Genomic DNA, 16578 nt, shown 5'->3' on the forward strand with positions numbered 1-16578 from the left:
CCCAGCCGACGCTGTGGGCGTAATAATCGAGCTCGGCACAGTCCGCAAAAGAAATAATTTTAGCAGAGCGTGGTTTCGATCCACGGACCTCTGGGTTATGGGCCCAGCACGCTTCCACTGCGCCACTCTGCTGCCTGGGGTAGCGCCGGCTCTTCGCCACGTGACGTGGGACACTTGGAAAGTGTTGTCTGCGTCGCTTTCACACGCCTGTATTTAATTGCGTATCATCTCCTACAGCTCTCAGCTTGACTTGTCTCGACTTTGCTCGACTGACGCTACGCTGACGCTTGCAGGCAGCGATATTTACCACGATCGACTCGACATGCAGCTGCGAGATGCACAGGAGCAACAAAGCACTCCACGGTGCGGCGACATACGAAATCCACTGCCCAGCTACGCGTCGGCAACTAACAAAACGCCGACCCTGCCAGGATTCGAACCTGGAATCTTCTGATCCGTAGTCAGACGCGTTATCCGTTGCGCCACAGGGCCAGTGGCAGCATTTCTTTCTACGAGACAAGTGCAATTCGCTAAGAAACGTGTTCTCCATGGCTGAGCAAGCTCCCAAGGAAGGTACCTTTCGTGCAGCTGCGTGGCCGCAGTGCGCCTGCAGAGCTTAGAGCTTGCCACGCATCTGCTCTCGCTGTTCGACAGGTAGCAGAAGGCAAGGCGCGCGTTTTCCCACGTTTTCTCGACGACGAGAGCCGGTTGATGTGCATGTAAGCGTAGCATATGAAACAAGAATAGCACGAAGCATTGGTAGTCAGGTGCCAAAGTCGCAGTATGGCATCAGGTGGCGATCGTATGTTTCTGTGGCCACCACTGGTTTGCAGCAAAGTGAATACCGCTAACTGAAAGCACTCTGTTGTAGCCCCAGTGGCGCAATTGGTTAGCGCACGGTACTTATAAGGCAGTAGCCGTGAGCAATGCCGGGGTTGTGAGTTCGAGCCTCACCTGGGGCACACTTTTATTTCTTAGCAGCTGTCTCTGACAGCAACAGGAGGCTAGGTTTGAGATGTATCAGCTATTTGAGTAACATAATTGTGCATTCGAGACGCTAGCTGCGTCTTCCTCGGTAGTATAGTGGTTAGTATCCCCGCCTGTCACGCGGGAGACCGGGGTTCGATTCCCCGCCGGGGAGGCACATCCGATTTTTAATTGCTGCTCTATCACTCGCTGAACTTAGTGTAGGTCGTTTGCGGCTACTAGCACCATATCTCTCGCACACAGGCACCTGTCTACAGCGCATCCTCGGTAGTATAGTGGTTAGTATCCCCGCCTGTCACGCGGGAGACCGGGGTTCGATTCCCCGCCGGGGAGATGCGATTTTTATCTCACAACCCTGTTCGAGTGTTGCGCGTATGTGGGTCGTAAGAGCATTAACTTTGCGATCGTGGAGTGTAGTTGGCGCAAAATCTTAAAAAATGCTACAACTTAGGAAGTGGTTCTCGCATTCTTCACATTTCAGAATTGCGGGGAATGCTGTTAACGCTGTATCAAAGCACCCCAGCCGACGCTGTGGGCGTAATAATCGAGCTCGGCACAGTCCGCAAAAGAAATAATTTTAGCAGAGCGTGGTTTCGATCCACGGACCTCTGGGTTATGGGCCCAGCACGCTTCCACTGCGCCACTCTGCTGCCTGGGGTAGCGCCGGCTCTTCGCCACGTGACGTGGGACACTTGGAAAGTGTTGTCTGCGTCGCTTTCACACGCCTGTATTTAATTGCGTATCATCTCCTACAGCTCTCAGCTTGACTTGTCTCGACTTTGCTCGACTGACGCTACGCTGACGCTTGCAGGCAGCGATATTTACCACGATCGACTCGACATGCAGCTGCGAGATGCACAGGAGCAACAAAGCACTCCACGGTGCGGCGACATACGAAATCCACTGCCCAGCTACGCGTCGGCAACTAACAAAACGCCGACCCTGCCAGGATTCGAACCTGGAATCTTCTGATCCGTAGTCAGACGCGTTATCCGTTGCGCCACAGGGCCAGTGGCAGCATTTCTTTCTACGAGACAAGTGCAATTCGCTAAGAAACGTGTTCTCCATGGCTGAGCAAGCTCCCAAGGAAGGTACCTTTCGTGCAGCTGCGTGGCCGCAGTGCGCCTGCAGAGCTTAGAGCTTGCCACGCATCTGCTCTCGCTGTTTGACAGGTAGCAGAAGGCAAGGCGCGCGTTTTCCCACGTTTTCTCGACGACGAGAGCCGGTTGATGTGCATGTAAGCGTAGCATATGAAACAAGAATAGCACGAAGCATTGGTAGTCAGGTGCCAAAGTCGCAGTATGGCATCAGGTGGCGATCGTATGTTTCTGTGGCCACCACTGGTTTGCAGCAAAGTGAATACCGCTAACTGAAAGCACTCTGTTGTAGCACCAGTGGCGCAATTGGTTAGCGCACGGTACTTATAAGGCAGTAGCCGTGAGCAATGCCGGGGTTGTGAGTTCGAGCCTCACCTGGGGCATACTTTTATTTCTTAGCAGCTGTCTCTGACAGCAACAGGAGGCTAGGTTTGAGATGTATCAGCTATTTGAGTAACATAATTGTGCATTCGAGACGCTAGCTGCGTCTTCCTCGGTAGTATAGTGGTTAGTATCCCCGCCTGTCACGCGGGAGACCGGGGTTCGATTCCCCGCCGGGGAGGCACATCCGATTTTTAATTGCTGCTCTATCACTCGCTGAACTTAGTGTAGGTCGTTTGCGGCTACTAGCACCATATCTCTCGCACACAGGCACCTGTCTACAGCGCATCCTCGGTAGTATAGTGGTTAGTATCCCCGCCTGTCACGCGGGAGACCGGGGTTCGATTCCCCGCCGGGGAGATGCGATTTTTATCTCACAACCCTGTTCGAGTGTTGCGCGTATGTGGGTCGTAAGAGCATTAACTTTGCGATCGTGGAGTGTAGTTGGCGCAAAATCTTAAAAAATGCTACAACTTAGGAAGTGGTTCTCGCATTCTTCACATTTCAGAATTGCGGGGAATGCTGTTAACGCTGTATCAAAGCACCCCAGCCGACGCTGTGGGCGTAATAATCGAGCTCGGCACAGTCCGCAAAAGAAATAATTTTAGCAGAGCGTGGTTTCGATCCACGGACCTCTGGGTTATGGGCCCAGCACGCTTCCACTGCGCCACTCTGCTGCCTGGGGTAGCGCCGGCTCTTCGCCACGTGACGTGGGACACTTGGAAAGTGTTGTCTGCGTCGCTTTCACACGCCTGTATTTAATTGCGTATCATCTCCTACAGCTCTCAGCTTGACTTGTCTCGACTTTGCTCGACTGACGCTACGCTGACGCTTGCAGGCAGCGATATTTACCACGATCGACTCGACATGCAGCTGCGAGATGCACAGGAGCAACAAAGCACTCCACGGTGCGGCGACATACGAAATCCACTGCCCAGCTACGCGTCGGCAACTAACAAAACGCCGACCCTGCCAGGATTCGAACCTGGAATCTTCTGATCCGTAGTCAGACGCGTTATCCGTTGCGCCACAGGGCCAGTGGCAGCATTTCTTTCTACGAGACAAGTGCAATTCGCTAAGAAACGTGTTCTCCATGGCTGAGCAAGCTCCCAAGGAAGGTACCTTTCGTGCAGCTGCGTGGCCGCAGTGCGCCTGCAGAGCTTAGAGCTTGCCACGCATCTGCTCTCGCTGTTCGACAGGTAGCAGAAGGCAAGGCGCGCGTTTTCCCACGTTTTCTCGACGACGAGAGCCGGTTGATGTGCATGTAAGCGTAGCATATGAAACAAGAATAGCACGAAGCATTGGTAGTCAGGTGCCAAAGTCGCAGTATGGCATCAGGTGGCGATCGTATGTTTCTGTGGCCACCACTGGTTTGCAGCAAAGTGAATACCGCTAACTGAAAGCACTCTGTTGTAGCCCCAGTGGCGCAATTGGTTAGCGCACGGTACTTATAAGGCAGTAGCCGTGTGCAATGCCGGGGTTGTGAGTTCGAGCCTCACCTGGGGCATACTTTTATTTCTTAGCAGCTGTCTCTGACAGCAACAGGAGGCTAGGTTTGAGATGTATCAGCTATTTGAGTAACATAATTGTGCATTCGAGACGCTAGCTGCGTCTTCCTCGGTAGTATAGTGGTTAGTATCCCCGCCTGTCACGCGGGAGACCGGGGTTCGATTCCCCGCCGGGGAGGCACATCCGATTTTTAATTACTGCTCTATCACTCGCTGAACTTAGTGTAGGTCGTTTGCGGCTACTAGCACCATATCTCTCGCACACAGGCACCTGTCTACAGCGCATCCTCGGTAGTATAGTGGTTAGTATCCCCGCCTGTCACGCGGGAGACCGGGGTTCGATTCCCCGCCGGGGAGATGCGATTTTTATCTCACAACCCTGTTCGAGTGTTGCGCGTATGTGGGTCGTAAGAGCATTAACTTTGCGATCGTGGAGTGTAGTTGGCGCAAAATCTTAAAAAATGCTACAACTTAGGAAGTGGTTCTCGCATTCTTCACATTTCAGAATTGCGGGGAATGCTGTTAACGCTGTATCAAAGCACCCCAGCCGACGCTGTGGGCGTAATAATCGAGCTCGGCACAGTCCGCAAAAGAAATAATTTTAGCAGAGCGTGGTTTCGATCCACGGACCTCTGGGTTATGGGCCCAGCACGCTTCCACTGCGCCACTCTGCTGCCTGGGGTAGCGCCGGCTCTTCGCCACGTGACGTGGGACACTTGGAAAGTGTTGTCTGCGTCGCTTTCACACGCCTGTATTTAATTGCGTATCATCTCCTACAGCTCTCAGCTTGACTTGTCTCGACTTTGCTCGACTGACGCTACGCTGACGCTTGCAGGCAGCGATATTTACCACGATCGACTCGACATGCAGCTGCGAGATGCACAGGAGCAACAAAGCACTCCACGGTGCGGCGACATACGAAATCCACTGCCCAGCTACGCGTCGGCAACTAACAAAACGCCGACCCTGCCAGGATTCGAACCTGGAATCTTCTGATCCGTAGTCAGACGCGTTATCCGTTGCGCCACAGGGCCAGTGGCAGCATTTCTTTCTACGAGACAAGTGCAATTCGCTAAGAAACGTGTTCTCCATGGCTGAGCAAGCTCCCAAGGAAGGTACCTTTCGTGCAGCTGCGTGGCCGCAGTGCGCCTGCAGAGCTTAGAGCTTGCCACGCATCTGCTCTCGCTGTTCGACAGGTAGCAGAAGGCAAGGCGCGCGTTTTCCCACGTTTTCTCGACGACGAGAGCCGGTTGATGTGCATGTAAGCGTAGCATATGAAACAAGAATAGCACGAAGCATTGGTAGTCAGGTGCCAAAGTCGCAGTATGGCATCAGGTGGCGATCGTATGTTTCTGTGGCCACCACTGGTTTGCAGCAAAGTGAATACCGCTAACTGAAAGCACTCTGTTGTAGCCCCAGTGGCGCAATTGGTTAGCGCACGGTACTTATAAGGCAGTAGCCGTGTGCAATGCCGGGGTTGTGAGTTCGAGCCTCACCTGGGGCATACTTTTATTTCTTAGCAGCTGTCTCTGACAGCAACAGGAGGCTAGGTTTGAGATGTATCAGCTATTTGAGTAACATAATTGTGCATTCGAGACGCTAGCTGCGTCTTCCTCGGTAGTATAGTGGTTAGTATCCCAGCCTGTCACGCGGGAGACCGGGGTTCGATTCCCCGCCGGGGAGGCACATCCGATTTTTAATTGCTGCTCTATCACTCGCTGAACTTAGTGTAGGTCGTTTGCGGCTACTAGCACCATATCTCTCGCACACAGGCACCTGTCTACAGCGCATCCTCGGTAGTATAGTGGTTAGTATCCCCGCCTGTCACGCGGGAGACCGGGGTTCGATTCCCCGCCGGGGAGATGCGATTTTTATCTCACAACCCTGTTCGAGTGTTGCGCGTATGTGGGTCGTAAGAGCATTAACTTTGCGATCGTGGAGTGTAGTTGGCGCAAAATCTTAAAAAATGCTACAACTTAGGAAGTGGTTCTCGCATTCTTCACATTTCAGAATTGCGGGGAATGCTGTTAACGCTGTATCAAAGCACCCCAGCCGACGCTGTGGGCGTAATAATCGAGCTCGGCACAGTCCGCAAAAGAAATAATTTTAGCAGAGCGTGGTTTCGATCCACGGACCTCTGGGTTATGGGCCCAGCACGCTTCCACTGCGCCACTCTGCTGCCTGGGGTAGCGCCGGCTCTTCGCCACGTGACGTGGGACACTTGGAAAGTGTTGTCTGCGTCGCTTTCACACGCCTGTATTTAATTGCGTATCATCTCCTACAGCTCTCAGCTTGACTTGTCTCGACTTTGCTCGACTGACGCTACGCTGACGCTTGCAGGCAGCGATATTTACCACGATCGACTCGACATGCAGCTGCGAGATGCACAGGAGCAACAAAGCACTCCACGGTGCGGCGACATACGAAATCCACTGCCCAGCTACGCGTCGGCAACTAACAAAACGCCGACCCTGCCAGGATTCGAACCTGGAATCTTCTGATCCGTAGTCAGACGCGTTATCCGTTGCGCCACAGGGCCAGTGGCAGCATTTCTTTCTACGAGACAAGTGCAATTCGCTAAGAAACGTGTTCTCCATGGCTGAGCAAGCTCCCAAGGAAGGTACCTTTCGTGCAGCTGCGTGGCCGCAGTGCGCCTGCAGAGCTTAGAGCTTGCCACGCATCTGCTCTCGCTGTTCGACAGGTAGCAGAAGGCAAGGCGCGCGTTTTCCCACGTTTTCTCGACGACGAGAGCCGGTTGATGTGCATGTAAGCGTAGCATATGAAACAAGAATAGCACGAAGCATTGGTAGTCAGGTGCCAAAGTCGCAGTATGGCATCAGGTGGCGATCGTATGTTTCTGTGGCCACCACTGGTTTGCAGCAAAGTGAATACCGCTAACTGAAAGCACTCTGTTGTAGCCCCAGTGGCGCAATTGGTTAGCGCACGGTACTTATAAGGCAGTAGCCGTGAGCAATGCCGGGGTTGTGAGTTCGAGCCTCACCTGGGGCATACTTTTATTTCTTAGCAGCTGTCTCTGACAGCAACAGGAGGCTAGGTTTGAGATGTATCAGCTATTTGAGTAACATAATTGTGCATTCGAGACGCTAGCTGCGTCTTCCTCGGTAGTATAGTGGTTAGTATCCCCGCCTGTCACGCGGGAGACCGGGGTTCGATTCCCCGCCGGGGAGGCACATCCGATTTTTAATTGCTGCTCTATCACTCGCTGAACTTAGTGTAGGTCGTTTGCGGCTACTAGCACCATATCTCTCGCACACAGGCACCTGTCTACAGCGCATCCTCGGTAGTATAGTGGTTAGTATCCCCGCCTGTCACGCGGGAGACCGGGGTTCGATTCCCCGCCGGGGAGATGCGATTTTTATCTCACAACCCTGTTCGAGTGTTGCGCGTATGTGGGTCGTAAGAGCATTAACTTTGCGATCGTGGAGTGTAGTTGGCGCAAAATCTTAAAAAATGCTACAACTTAGGAAGTGGTTCTCGCATTCTTCACATTTCAGAATTGCGGGGAATGCTGTTAACGCTGTATCAAAGCACCCCAGCCGACGCTGTGGGCGTAATAATCGAGCTCGGCACAGTCCGCAAAAGAAATAATTTTAGCAGAGCGTGGTTTCGATCCACGGACCTCTGGGTTATGGGCCCAGCACGCTTCCACTGCGCCACTCTGCTGCCTGGGGTAGCGCCGGCTCTTCGCCACGTGACGTGGGACACTTGGAAAGTGTTGTCTGCGTCGCTTTCACACGCCTGTATTTAATTGCGTATCATCTCCTACAGCTCTCAGCTTGACTTGTCTCGACTTTGCTCGACTGACGCTACGCTGACGCTTGCAGGCAGCGATATTTACCACGATCGACTCGACATGCAGCTGCGAGATGCACAGGAGCAACAAAGCACTCCACGGTGCGGCGACATACGAAATCCACTGCCCAGCTACGCGTCGGCAACTAACAAAACGCCGACCCTGCCAGGATTCGAACCTGGAATCTTCTGATCCGTAGTCAGACGCGTTATCCGTTGCGCCACAGGGCCAGTGGCAGCATTTCTTTCTACGAGACAAGTGCAATTCGCTAAGAAACGTGTTCTCCATGGCTGAGCAAGCTCCCAAGGAAGGTACCTTTCGTGCAGCTGCGTGGCCGCAGTGCGCCTGCAGAGCTTAGAGCTTGCCACGCATCTGCTCTCGCTGTTCGACAGGTAGCAGAAGGCAAGGCGCGCGTTTTCCCACGTTTTCTCGACGACGAGAGCCGGTTGATGTGCATGTAAGCGTAGCATATGAAACAAGAATAGCACGAAGCATTGGTAGTCAGGTGCCAAAGTCGCAGTATGGCATCAGGTGGCGATCGTATGTTTCTGTGGCCACCACTGGTTTGCAGCAAAGTGAATACCGCTAACTGAAAGCACTCTGTTGTAGCCCCAGTGGCGCAATTGGTTAGCGCACGGTACTTATAAGGCAGTAGCCGTGTGCAATGCCGGGGTTGTGAGTTCGAGCCTCACCTGGGGCATACTTTTATTTCTTAGCAGCTGTCTCTGACAGCAACAGGAGGCTAGGTTTGAGATGTATCAGCTATTTGAGTAACATAATTGTGCATTCGAGACGCTAGCTGCGTCTTCCTCGGTAGTATAGTGGTTAGTATCCCCGCCTGTCACGCGGGAGACCGGGGTTCGATTCCCCGCCGGGGAGGCACATCCGATTTTTAATTGCTGCTCTATCACTCGCTGAACTTAGTGTAGGTCGTTTGCGGCTACTAGCACCATATCTCTCGCACACAGGCACCTGTCTACAGCGCATCCTCGGTAGTATAGTGGTTAGTATCCCCGCCTGTCACGCGGGAGACCGGGGTTCGATTCCCCGCCGGGGAGATGCGATTTTTATCTCACAACCCTGTTCGAGTGTTGCGCGTATGTGGGTCGTAAGAGCATTAACTTTGCGATCGTGGAGTGTAGTTGGCGCAAAATCTTAAAAAATGCTACAACTTAGGAAGTGGTTCTCGCATTCTTCACATTTCAGAATTGCGGGGAATGCTGTTAACGCTGTATCAAAGCACCCCAGCCGACGCTGTGGGCGTAATAATCGAGCTCGGCACAGTCCGCAAAAGAAATAATTTTAGCAGAGCGTGGTTTCGATCCACGGACCTCTGGGTTATGGGCCCAGCACGCTTCCACTGCGCCACTCTGCTGCCTGGGGTAGCGCCGGCTCTTCGCCACGTGACGTGGGACACTTGGAAAGTGTTGTCTGCGTCGCTTTCACACGCCTGTATTTAATTGCGTATCATCTCCTACAGCTCTCAGCTTGACTTGTCTCGACTTTGCTCGACTGACGCTACGCTGACGCTTGCAGGCAGCGATATTTACCACGATCGACTCGACATGCAGCTGCGAGATGCACAGGAGCAACAAAGCACTCCACGGTGCGGCGACATACGAAATCCACTGCCCAGCTACGCGTCGGCAACTAACAAAACGCCGACCCTGCCAGGATTCGAACCTGGAATCTTCTGATCCGTAGTCAGACGCGTTATCCGTTGCGCCACAGGGCCAGTGGCAGCATTTCTTTCTACGAGACAAGTGCAATTCGCTAAGAAACGTGTTCTCCATGGCTGAGCAAGCTCCCAAGGAAGGTACCTTTCGTGCAGCTGCGTGGCCGCAGTGCGCCTGCAGAGCTTAGAGCTTGCCACGCATCTGCTCTCGCTGTTCGACAGGTAGCAGAAGGCAAGGCGCGCGTTTTCCCACGTTTTCTCGACGACGAGAGCCGGTTGATGTGCATGTAAGCGTAGCATATGAAACAAGAATAGCACGAAGCATTGGTAGTCAGGTGCCAAAGTCGCAGTATGGCATCAGGTGGCGATCGTATGTTTCTGTGGCCACCACTGGTTTGCAGCAAAGTGAATACCGCTAACTGAAAGCACTCTGTTGTAGCCCCAGTGGCGCAATTGGTTAGCGCACGGTACTTATAAGGCAGTAGCCGTGTGCAATGCCGGGGTTGTGAGTTCGAGCCTCACCTGGGGCATACTTTTATTTCTTAGCAGCTGTCTCTGACAGCAACAGGAGGCTAGGTTTGAGATGTATCAGCTATTTGAGTAACATAATTGTGCATTCGAGACGCTAGCTGCGTCTTCCTCGGTAGTATAGTGGTTAGTATCCCCGCCTGTCACGCGGGAGACCGGGGTTCGATTCCCCGCCGGGGAGGCACATCCGATTTTTAATTGCTGCTCTATCACTCGCTGAACTTAGTGTAGGTCGTTTGCGGCTACTAGCACCATATCTCTCGCACACAGGCACCTGTCTACAGCGCATCCTCGGTAGTATAGTGGTTAGTATCCCCGCCTGTCACGCGGGAGACCGGGGTTCGATTCCCCGCCGGGGAGATGCGATTTTTATCTCACAACCCTGTTCGAGTGTTGCGCGTATGTGGGTCGTAAGAGCATTAACTTTGCGATCGTGGAGTGTAGTTGGCGCAAAATCTTAAAAAATGCTACAACTTAGGAAGTGGTTCTCGCATTCTTCACATTTCAGAATTGCGGGGAATGCTGTTAACGCTGTATCAAAGCACCCCAGCCGACGCTGTGGGCGTAATAATCGAGCTCGGCACAGTCCGCAAAAGAAATAATTTTAGCAGAGCGTGGTTTCGATCCACGGACCTCTGGGTTATGGGCCCAGCACGCTTCCACTGCGCCACTCTGCTGCCTGGGGTAGCGCCGGCTCTTCGCCACGTGACGTGGGACACTTGGAAAGTGTTGTCTGCGTCGCTTTCACACGCCTGTATTTAATTGCGTATCATCTCCTACAGCTCTCAGCTTGACTTGTCTCGACTTTGCTCGACTGACGCTACGCTGACGCTTGCAGGCAGCGATATTTACCACGATCGACTCGACATGCAGCTGCGAGATGCACAGGAGCAACAAAGCACTCCACGGTGCGGCGACATACGAAATCCACTGCCCAGCTACGCGTCGGCAACTAACAAAACGCCGACCCTGCCAGGATTCGAACCTGGAATCTTCTGATCCGTAGTCAGACGCGTTATCCGTTGCGCCACAGGGCCAGTGGCAGCATTTCTTTCTACGAGACAAGTGCAATTCGCTAAGAAACGTGTTCTCCATGGCTGAGCAAGCTCCCAAGGAAGGTACCTTTCGTGCAGCTGCGTGGCCGCAGTGCGCCTGCAGAGCTTAGAGCTTGCCACGCATCTGCTCTCGCTGTTCGACAGGTAGCAGAAGGCAAGGCGCGCGTTTTCCCACGTTTTCTCGACGACGAGAGCCGGTTGATGTGCATGTAAGCGTAGCATATGAAACAAGAATAGCACGAAGCATTGGTAGTCAGGTGCCAAAGTCGCAGTATGGCATCAGGTGGCGATCGTATGTTTCTGTGGCCACCACTGGTTTGCAGCAAAGTGAATACCGCTAACTGAAAGCACTCTGTTGTAGCCCCAGTGGCGCAATTGGTTAGCGCACGGTACTTATAAGGCAGTAGCCGTGTGCAATGCCGGGGTTGTGAGTTCGAGCCTCACCTGGGGCATACTTTTATTTCTTAGCAGCTGTCTCTGACAGCAACAGGAGGCTAGGTTTGAGATGTATCAGCTATTTGAGTAACATAATTGTGCATTCGAGACGCTAGCTGCGTCTTCCTCGGTAGTATAGTGGTTAGTATCCCCGCCTGTCACGCGGGAGACCGGGGTTCGATTCCCCGCCGGGGAGATGCGTTTTTTATCTCACAACCCTGTTCGAGTGTTGCGCGTGTGTGGGTCGTAAGAGCATTAACTTTGCGATCGTGGAGTGTAGTTGGCGCAAAATCTTAAAAAATGCTACAACTTAGGAAGTGGTTCTCGCATTCTTCACATTTCAGAATTGCGGGGAATGCTGTTAACGCTTTATCAAAGCACCCCAGCCGACGCTGTGGGCGTAATAATCGAGCTCGGCACAGTCCGCAAAAGAAATAATTTTAGCAGAGCGTGGTTTCGATCCACGGACCTCTGGGTTATGGGCCCAGCACGCTTCCACTGCGCCACTCTGCTGCCTGGGGTAGCGCCGGCTCTTCGCCACGTGACGTGGGACACTTGGAAAGTGTTGTCTGCGTCGCTTTCACACGCCTGTATTTAATTGCGTATCATCTCCTACAGCTCTCAGCTTGACTTGTCTCGACTTTGCTCGACTGACGCTACGCTGACGCTTGCAGGCAGCGATATTTACCACGATCGACTCGACATGCAGCTGCGAGATGCACAGGAGCAACAAAGCACTCCACGGTGCGGCGACATACGAAATCCACTGCCCAGCTACGCGTCGGCAACTAACAAAACGCCGACCCTGCCAGGATTCGAACCTGGAATCTTCTGATCCGTAGTCAGACGCGTTATCCGTTGCGCCACAGGGCCAGTGGCAGCATTTCTTTCTACGAGACAAGTGCAATTCGCTAAGAAACGTGTTCTCCATGGCTGAGCAAGCTCCCAAGGAAGGTACCTTTCGTGCAGCTGCGTGGCCGCAGTGCGCCTGCAGAGCTTAGAGCTTGCCACGCATCTGCTCTCGCTGTTCGACAGGTAGCAGAAGGCAAGGCGCGCGTTTTCCCACGTTTTCTCGACGACGAGAGCCGGTTGATGTGCATGTAAGCGTAGCATATGAAACAAGAATAGCACGAAGCATTGGTAGTCAGGTGCCAAAGTCGCAGTATGGCATCAGGTGGCGATCGTATGTTTCTGTGGCCACCACTGGTTTGCAGCAAAGTGAATACCGCTAACTGAAAGCACTCTGTTGTAGCCCCAGTGGCGCAATTGGTTAGCGCACGGTACTTATAAGGCAGTAGCCGTGTGCAATGCCGGGGTTGTGAGTTCGAGCCTCACCTGGGGCATACTTTTATTTCTTAGCAGCTGTCTCTGACAGCAACAGGAGGCTAGGTTTGAGATGTATCAGCTATTTGAGTAACATAATTGTGCATTCGAGACGCTAGCTGCGTCTTCCTCGGTAGTATAGTGGTTAGTATCCCCGCCTGTCACGCGGGAGACCGGGGTTCGATTCCCCGCCGGGGAGGCACATCCGATTTTTAATTGCTGCTCTATCACTCGCTGAACTTAGTGTAGGTCGTTTGCGGCTACTAGCACCATATCTCTCGCACACAGGCACCTGTCTACAGCGCATCCTCGGTAGTATAGTGGTTAGTATCCCCGCCTGTCACGCGGGAGACCGGGGTTCGATTCCCCGCCGGGGAGATGCGATTTTTATCTCACAACCCTGTTCGAGTGTTGCGCGTATGTGGGTCGTAAGAGCATTAACTTTGCGATCGTGGAGTGTAGTTGGCGCAAAATCTTAAAAAATGCTACAACTTAGGAAGTGGTTCTCGCATTCTTCACATTTCAGAATTGCGGGGAATGCTGTTAACGCTGTATCAAAGCACCCCAGCCGACGCTGTGGGCGTAATAATCGAGCTCGGCACAGTCCGCAAAAGAAATAATTTTAGCAGAGCGTGGTTTCGATCCACGGACCTCTGGGTTATGGGCCCAGCACGCTTCCACTGCGCCACTCTGCTGCCTGGGGTAGCGCCGGCTCTTCGCCACGTGACGTGGGACACTTGGAAAGTGTTGTCTGCGTCGCTTTCACACGCCTGTATTTAATTGCGTATCATCTCCTACAGCTCTCAGCTTGACTTGTCTCGACTTTGCTCGACTGACGCTACGCTGACGCTTGCAGGCAGCGATATTTACCACGATCGACTCGACATGCAGCTGCGAGATGCACAGGAGCAACAAAGCACTCCACGGTGCGGCGACATACGAAATCCACTGCCCAGCTACGCGTCGGCAACTAACAAAACGCCGACCCTGCCAGGATTCGAACCTGGAATCTTCTGATCCGTAGTCAGACGCGTTATCCGTTGCGCCACAGGGCCAGTGGCAGCATTTCTTTCTACGAGACAAGTGCAATTCGCTAAGAAACGTGTTCTCCATGGCTGAGCAAGCTCCCAAGGAAGGTACCTTTCGTGCAGCTGCGTGGCCGCAGTGCGCCTGCAGAGCTTAGAGCTTGCCACGCATCTGCTCTCGCTGTTCGACAGGTAGCAGAAGGCAAGGCGCGCGTTTTCCCACGTTTTCTCGACGACGAGAGCCGGTTGATGTGCATGTAAGCGTAGCATATGAAACAAGAATAGCACGAAGCATTGGTAGTCAGGTGCCAAAGTCGCAGTATGGCATCAGGTGGCGATCGTATGTTTCTGTGGCCACCACTGGTTTGCAGCAAAGTGAATACCGCTAACTGAAAGCACTCTGTTGTAGCCCCAGTGGCGCAATTGGTTAGCGCACGGTACTTATAAGGCAGTAGCCGTGTGCAATGCCGGGGTTGTGAGTTCGAGCCTCACCTGGGGCATACTTTTATTTCTTAGCAGCTGTCTCTGACAGCAACAGGAGGCTAGGTTTGAGATGTATCAGCTATTTGAGTAACATAATTGTGCATTCGAGACGCTAGCTGCGTCTTCCTCGGTAGTGTAGTGGTTAGTATCCCCGCCTGTCACGCGGGAGACCGGGGTTCGATTCCCCGCCGGGGAGGCACATCCGATTTTTAATTGCTGCTCTATCACTCGCTGAACTTAGTGTAGGTCGTTTGCGGCTACTAGCACCATATCTCTCGCACACAGGCACCTGTCTACAGCGCATCCTCGGTAGTATAGTGGTTAGTATCCCCGCCTGTCACGCGGGAGACCGGGGTTCGATTCCCCGCCGGGGAGATGCGATTTTTATCTCACAACCCTGTTCGAGTGTTGCGCGTATGTGGGTCGTAAGAGCATTAACTTTGCGATCGTGGAGTGTAGTTGGCGCAAAATCTTAAAAAATGCTACAACTTAGGAAGTGGTTCTCGCATTCTTCACATTTCAGAATTGCGGGGAATGCTGTTAACGCTGTATCAAAGCACCCCAGCCGACGCTGTGGGCGTAATAATCGAGCTCGGCACAGTCCGCAAAAGAAATAATTTTAGCAGAGCGTGGTTTCGATCCACGGACCTCTGGGTTATGGGCCCAGCACGCTTCCACTGCGCCACTCTGCTGCCTGGGGTAGCGCCGGCTCTTCGCCACGTGACGTGGGACACTTGGAAAGTGTTGTCTGCGTCGCTTTCACACGCCTGTATTTAATTGCGTATCATCTCCTACAGCTCTCAGCTTGACTTGTCTCGACTTTGCTCGACTGACGCTACGCTGACGCTTGCAGGCAGCGATATTTACCACGATCGACTCGACATGCAGCTGCGAGATGCACAGGAGCAACAAAGCACTCCACGGTGCGGCGACATACGAAATCCACTGCCCAGCTACGCGTCGGCAACTAACAAAACGCCGACCCTGCCAGGATTCGAACCTGGAATCTTCTGATCCGTAGTCAGACGCGTTATCCGTTGCGCCACAGGGCCAGTGGCAGCATTTCTTTCTACGAGACAAGTGCAATTCGCTAAGAAACGTGTTCTCCATGGCTGAGCAAGCTCCCAAGGAAGGTACCTTTCGTGCAGCTGCGTGGCCGCAGTGCGCCTGCAGAGCTTAGAGCTTGCCACGCATCTGCTCTCGCTGTTCGACAGGTAGCAGAAGGCAAGGCGCGCGTTTTCCCACGTTTTCTCGACGACGAGAGCCGGTTGATGTGCATGTAAGCGTAGCATATGAAACAAGAATAGCACGAAGCATTGGTAGTCAGGTGCCAAAGTCGCAGTATGGCATCAGGTGGCGATCGTATGTTTCTGTGGCCACCACTGGTTTGCAGCAAAGTGAATACCGCTAACTGAAAGCACTCTGTTGTAGCCCCAGTGGCGCAATTGGTTAGCGCACGGTACTTATAAGGCAGTAGCCGTGTGCAATGCCGGGGTTGTGAGTTCGAGCCTCACCTGGGGCATACTTTTATTTCTTAGCAGCTGTCTCTGACAGCAACAGGAGGCTAGGTTTGAGATGTATCAGCTATTTGAGTAACATAATTGTGCATTCGAGACGCTAGCTGCGTCTTCCTCGGTAGTATAGTGGTTAGTATCCCCGCCTGTCACGCGGGAGACCGGGGTTCGATTCCCCGCCGGGGAGGCACATCCGATTTTTAATTGCTGCTCTATCACTCGCTGAACTTAGTGTAGGTCGTTTGCGGCTACTAGCACCATATCTCTCGCACACAGGCACCTGTCTACAGCGCATCCTCGGTAGTATAGTGGTTAGTATCCCCGCCTGTCACGCGGGAGACCGGGGTTCGATTCCCCGCCGGGGAGATGCGATTTTTATCTCACAACCCTGTTCGAGTGTTGCGCGTATGTGGGTCGTAAGAGCATTAACTTTGCGATCGTGGAGTGTAGTTGGCGCAAAATCTTAAAAAATGCTACAACTTAGGAAGTGGTTCTCGCATTCTTCACATTTCAGAATTGCGGGGAATGCTGTTAACGCTGTATCAAAGCACCCCAGCCGACGCTGTGGGCGTAATAATCGAGCTCGGCACAGTCCGCAAAAGAAATAATTTTAGCAGAGCGTGGTTTCGATCCACGGACCTCTGGGTTATGGGCCCAGCACGCTTCCACTGCGCCACTCTGCTGCCTGGGGTAGCGCCGGCTCTTCGCCACGTGACGTGGGACACTTGGAAAGTGTTGTCTGCGTCGCTTTCA

At 53.1% G+C, this 16578-nt stretch overlaps 55 non-coding genes across 55 annotated transcripts; 32 read left to right on the forward strand and 23 right to left on the reverse strand.

Moving 5' to 3' along the window:
- Positions 1–60: 60 nt before the first annotated feature.
- Trnam-cau lies at positions 61–132 on the reverse strand. The gene has a single exon. It is a non-coding gene; the product is annotated as a tRNA-Met (tRNA).
- Positions 133–419: 287 nt separating this feature from the next.
- Positions 420–492, reverse strand: Trnar-acg. Its single transcript has one exon. It is a non-coding gene; the product is annotated as a tRNA-Arg (tRNA).
- A 378-nt stretch (positions 493–870) lies between these two features.
- Positions 871–962, forward strand: Trnai-uau. The gene is given in 2 exon segments: positions 871–908; positions 927–962. It is a non-coding gene; the product is annotated as a tRNA-Ile (tRNA).
- Positions 963–1069: 107 nt separating this feature from the next.
- Trnad-guc lies at positions 1070–1141 on the forward strand. The gene has a single exon. It is a non-coding gene; the product is annotated as a tRNA-Asp (tRNA).
- A 107-nt stretch (positions 1142–1248) lies between these two features.
- On the forward strand, positions 1249–1320 carry Trnad-guc. The gene has a single exon. It is a non-coding gene; the product is annotated as a tRNA-Asp (tRNA).
- A 245-nt stretch (positions 1321–1565) lies between these two features.
- Trnam-cau lies at positions 1566–1637 on the reverse strand. The gene has a single exon. It is a non-coding gene; the product is annotated as a tRNA-Met (tRNA).
- Positions 1638–1924: 287 nt separating this feature from the next.
- Positions 1925–1997, reverse strand: Trnar-acg. The gene has a single exon. It is a non-coding gene; the product is annotated as a tRNA-Arg (tRNA).
- Positions 1998–2375: 378 nt separating this feature from the next.
- On the forward strand, positions 2376–2467 carry Trnai-uau. The gene is given in 2 exon segments: positions 2376–2413; positions 2432–2467. It is a non-coding gene; the product is annotated as a tRNA-Ile (tRNA).
- Positions 2468–2574: 107 nt separating this feature from the next.
- Positions 2575–2646, forward strand: Trnad-guc. The gene has a single exon. It is a non-coding gene; the product is annotated as a tRNA-Asp (tRNA).
- A 107-nt stretch (positions 2647–2753) lies between these two features.
- Positions 2754–2825, forward strand: Trnad-guc. The gene has a single exon. It is a non-coding gene; the product is annotated as a tRNA-Asp (tRNA).
- Positions 2826–3070: 245 nt separating this feature from the next.
- On the reverse strand, positions 3071–3142 carry Trnam-cau. The gene has a single exon. It is a non-coding gene; the product is annotated as a tRNA-Met (tRNA).
- A 287-nt stretch (positions 3143–3429) lies between these two features.
- On the reverse strand, positions 3430–3502 carry Trnar-acg. The gene has a single exon. It is a non-coding gene; the product is annotated as a tRNA-Arg (tRNA).
- A 378-nt stretch (positions 3503–3880) lies between these two features.
- Positions 3881–3972, forward strand: Trnai-uau. The gene is given in 2 exon segments: positions 3881–3918; positions 3937–3972. It is a non-coding gene; the product is annotated as a tRNA-Ile (tRNA).
- Positions 3973–4079: 107 nt separating this feature from the next.
- Trnad-guc lies at positions 4080–4151 on the forward strand. Its single transcript has one exon. It is a non-coding gene; the product is annotated as a tRNA-Asp (tRNA).
- Positions 4152–4258: 107 nt separating this feature from the next.
- Positions 4259–4330, forward strand: Trnad-guc. Its single transcript has one exon. It is a non-coding gene; the product is annotated as a tRNA-Asp (tRNA).
- Positions 4331–4575: 245 nt separating this feature from the next.
- On the reverse strand, positions 4576–4647 carry Trnam-cau. Its single transcript has one exon. It is a non-coding gene; the product is annotated as a tRNA-Met (tRNA).
- A 287-nt stretch (positions 4648–4934) lies between these two features.
- Trnar-acg lies at positions 4935–5007 on the reverse strand. The gene has a single exon. It is a non-coding gene; the product is annotated as a tRNA-Arg (tRNA).
- A 378-nt stretch (positions 5008–5385) lies between these two features.
- Trnai-uau lies at positions 5386–5477 on the forward strand. Its single transcript is given in 2 exon segments — positions 5386–5423; positions 5442–5477. It is a non-coding gene; the product is annotated as a tRNA-Ile (tRNA).
- Positions 5478–5584: 107 nt separating this feature from the next.
- On the forward strand, positions 5585–5656 carry Trnad-guc. The gene has a single exon. It is a non-coding gene; the product is annotated as a tRNA-Asp (tRNA).
- Positions 5657–5763: 107 nt separating this feature from the next.
- Positions 5764–5835, forward strand: Trnad-guc. Its single transcript has one exon. It is a non-coding gene; the product is annotated as a tRNA-Asp (tRNA).
- A 245-nt stretch (positions 5836–6080) lies between these two features.
- Trnam-cau lies at positions 6081–6152 on the reverse strand. The gene has a single exon. It is a non-coding gene; the product is annotated as a tRNA-Met (tRNA).
- A 287-nt stretch (positions 6153–6439) lies between these two features.
- Positions 6440–6512, reverse strand: Trnar-acg. Its single transcript has one exon. It is a non-coding gene; the product is annotated as a tRNA-Arg (tRNA).
- Positions 6513–6890: 378 nt separating this feature from the next.
- Positions 6891–6982, forward strand: Trnai-uau. The gene is given in 2 exon segments: positions 6891–6928; positions 6947–6982. It is a non-coding gene; the product is annotated as a tRNA-Ile (tRNA).
- A 107-nt stretch (positions 6983–7089) lies between these two features.
- On the forward strand, positions 7090–7161 carry Trnad-guc. Its single transcript has one exon. It is a non-coding gene; the product is annotated as a tRNA-Asp (tRNA).
- Positions 7162–7268: 107 nt separating this feature from the next.
- On the forward strand, positions 7269–7340 carry Trnad-guc. Its single transcript has one exon. It is a non-coding gene; the product is annotated as a tRNA-Asp (tRNA).
- Positions 7341–7585: 245 nt separating this feature from the next.
- Positions 7586–7657, reverse strand: Trnam-cau. The gene has a single exon. It is a non-coding gene; the product is annotated as a tRNA-Met (tRNA).
- A 287-nt stretch (positions 7658–7944) lies between these two features.
- On the reverse strand, positions 7945–8017 carry Trnar-acg. Its single transcript has one exon. It is a non-coding gene; the product is annotated as a tRNA-Arg (tRNA).
- A 378-nt stretch (positions 8018–8395) lies between these two features.
- On the forward strand, positions 8396–8487 carry Trnai-uau. Its single transcript is given in 2 exon segments — positions 8396–8433; positions 8452–8487. It is a non-coding gene; the product is annotated as a tRNA-Ile (tRNA).
- A 107-nt stretch (positions 8488–8594) lies between these two features.
- On the forward strand, positions 8595–8666 carry Trnad-guc. Its single transcript has one exon. It is a non-coding gene; the product is annotated as a tRNA-Asp (tRNA).
- A 107-nt stretch (positions 8667–8773) lies between these two features.
- Positions 8774–8845, forward strand: Trnad-guc. Its single transcript has one exon. It is a non-coding gene; the product is annotated as a tRNA-Asp (tRNA).
- A 245-nt stretch (positions 8846–9090) lies between these two features.
- Positions 9091–9162, reverse strand: Trnam-cau. Its single transcript has one exon. It is a non-coding gene; the product is annotated as a tRNA-Met (tRNA).
- Positions 9163–9449: 287 nt separating this feature from the next.
- On the reverse strand, positions 9450–9522 carry Trnar-acg. The gene has a single exon. It is a non-coding gene; the product is annotated as a tRNA-Arg (tRNA).
- A 378-nt stretch (positions 9523–9900) lies between these two features.
- Positions 9901–9992, forward strand: Trnai-uau. The gene is given in 2 exon segments: positions 9901–9938; positions 9957–9992. It is a non-coding gene; the product is annotated as a tRNA-Ile (tRNA).
- Positions 9993–10099: 107 nt separating this feature from the next.
- Positions 10100–10171, forward strand: Trnad-guc. Its single transcript has one exon. It is a non-coding gene; the product is annotated as a tRNA-Asp (tRNA).
- Positions 10172–10278: 107 nt separating this feature from the next.
- Trnad-guc lies at positions 10279–10350 on the forward strand. Its single transcript has one exon. It is a non-coding gene; the product is annotated as a tRNA-Asp (tRNA).
- Positions 10351–10595: 245 nt separating this feature from the next.
- Positions 10596–10667, reverse strand: Trnam-cau. Its single transcript has one exon. It is a non-coding gene; the product is annotated as a tRNA-Met (tRNA).
- A 287-nt stretch (positions 10668–10954) lies between these two features.
- Positions 10955–11027, reverse strand: Trnar-acg. Its single transcript has one exon. It is a non-coding gene; the product is annotated as a tRNA-Arg (tRNA).
- Positions 11028–11405: 378 nt separating this feature from the next.
- On the forward strand, positions 11406–11497 carry Trnai-uau. Its single transcript is given in 2 exon segments — positions 11406–11443; positions 11462–11497. It is a non-coding gene; the product is annotated as a tRNA-Ile (tRNA).
- A 107-nt stretch (positions 11498–11604) lies between these two features.
- On the forward strand, positions 11605–11676 carry Trnad-guc. The gene has a single exon. It is a non-coding gene; the product is annotated as a tRNA-Asp (tRNA).
- A 245-nt stretch (positions 11677–11921) lies between these two features.
- Trnam-cau lies at positions 11922–11993 on the reverse strand. The gene has a single exon. It is a non-coding gene; the product is annotated as a tRNA-Met (tRNA).
- A 287-nt stretch (positions 11994–12280) lies between these two features.
- On the reverse strand, positions 12281–12353 carry Trnar-acg. Its single transcript has one exon. It is a non-coding gene; the product is annotated as a tRNA-Arg (tRNA).
- Positions 12354–12731: 378 nt separating this feature from the next.
- On the forward strand, positions 12732–12823 carry Trnai-uau. Its single transcript is given in 2 exon segments — positions 12732–12769; positions 12788–12823. It is a non-coding gene; the product is annotated as a tRNA-Ile (tRNA).
- A 107-nt stretch (positions 12824–12930) lies between these two features.
- Trnad-guc lies at positions 12931–13002 on the forward strand. The gene has a single exon. It is a non-coding gene; the product is annotated as a tRNA-Asp (tRNA).
- Positions 13003–13109: 107 nt separating this feature from the next.
- Positions 13110–13181, forward strand: Trnad-guc. Its single transcript has one exon. It is a non-coding gene; the product is annotated as a tRNA-Asp (tRNA).
- A 245-nt stretch (positions 13182–13426) lies between these two features.
- Positions 13427–13498, reverse strand: Trnam-cau. The gene has a single exon. It is a non-coding gene; the product is annotated as a tRNA-Met (tRNA).
- A 287-nt stretch (positions 13499–13785) lies between these two features.
- Trnar-acg lies at positions 13786–13858 on the reverse strand. The gene has a single exon. It is a non-coding gene; the product is annotated as a tRNA-Arg (tRNA).
- A 378-nt stretch (positions 13859–14236) lies between these two features.
- Trnai-uau lies at positions 14237–14328 on the forward strand. The gene is given in 2 exon segments: positions 14237–14274; positions 14293–14328. It is a non-coding gene; the product is annotated as a tRNA-Ile (tRNA).
- A 107-nt stretch (positions 14329–14435) lies between these two features.
- Positions 14436–14507, forward strand: Trnad-guc. Its single transcript has one exon. It is a non-coding gene; the product is annotated as a tRNA-Asp (tRNA).
- A 107-nt stretch (positions 14508–14614) lies between these two features.
- Positions 14615–14686, forward strand: Trnad-guc. Its single transcript has one exon. It is a non-coding gene; the product is annotated as a tRNA-Asp (tRNA).
- Positions 14687–14931: 245 nt separating this feature from the next.
- Trnam-cau lies at positions 14932–15003 on the reverse strand. The gene has a single exon. It is a non-coding gene; the product is annotated as a tRNA-Met (tRNA).
- A 287-nt stretch (positions 15004–15290) lies between these two features.
- Positions 15291–15363, reverse strand: Trnar-acg. The gene has a single exon. It is a non-coding gene; the product is annotated as a tRNA-Arg (tRNA).
- Positions 15364–15741: 378 nt separating this feature from the next.
- Positions 15742–15833, forward strand: Trnai-uau. The gene is given in 2 exon segments: positions 15742–15779; positions 15798–15833. It is a non-coding gene; the product is annotated as a tRNA-Ile (tRNA).
- A 107-nt stretch (positions 15834–15940) lies between these two features.
- Trnad-guc lies at positions 15941–16012 on the forward strand. The gene has a single exon. It is a non-coding gene; the product is annotated as a tRNA-Asp (tRNA).
- Positions 16013–16119: 107 nt separating this feature from the next.
- Positions 16120–16191, forward strand: Trnad-guc. Its single transcript has one exon. It is a non-coding gene; the product is annotated as a tRNA-Asp (tRNA).
- Positions 16192–16436: 245 nt separating this feature from the next.
- Trnam-cau lies at positions 16437–16508 on the reverse strand. Its single transcript has one exon. It is a non-coding gene; the product is annotated as a tRNA-Met (tRNA).
- Positions 16509–16578: the final 70 nt, after the last annotated feature.

Source organism: Schistocerca americana, unplaced genomic scaffold (assembly GCF_021461395.2).
Source record: "Schistocerca americana isolate TAMUIC-IGC-003095 unplaced genomic scaffold, iqSchAmer2.1 HiC_scaffold_282, whole genome shotgun sequence".
NCBI classification, from domain to species: Eukaryota; Metazoa; Arthropoda; class Insecta; order Orthoptera; family Acrididae; genus Schistocerca; species Schistocerca americana.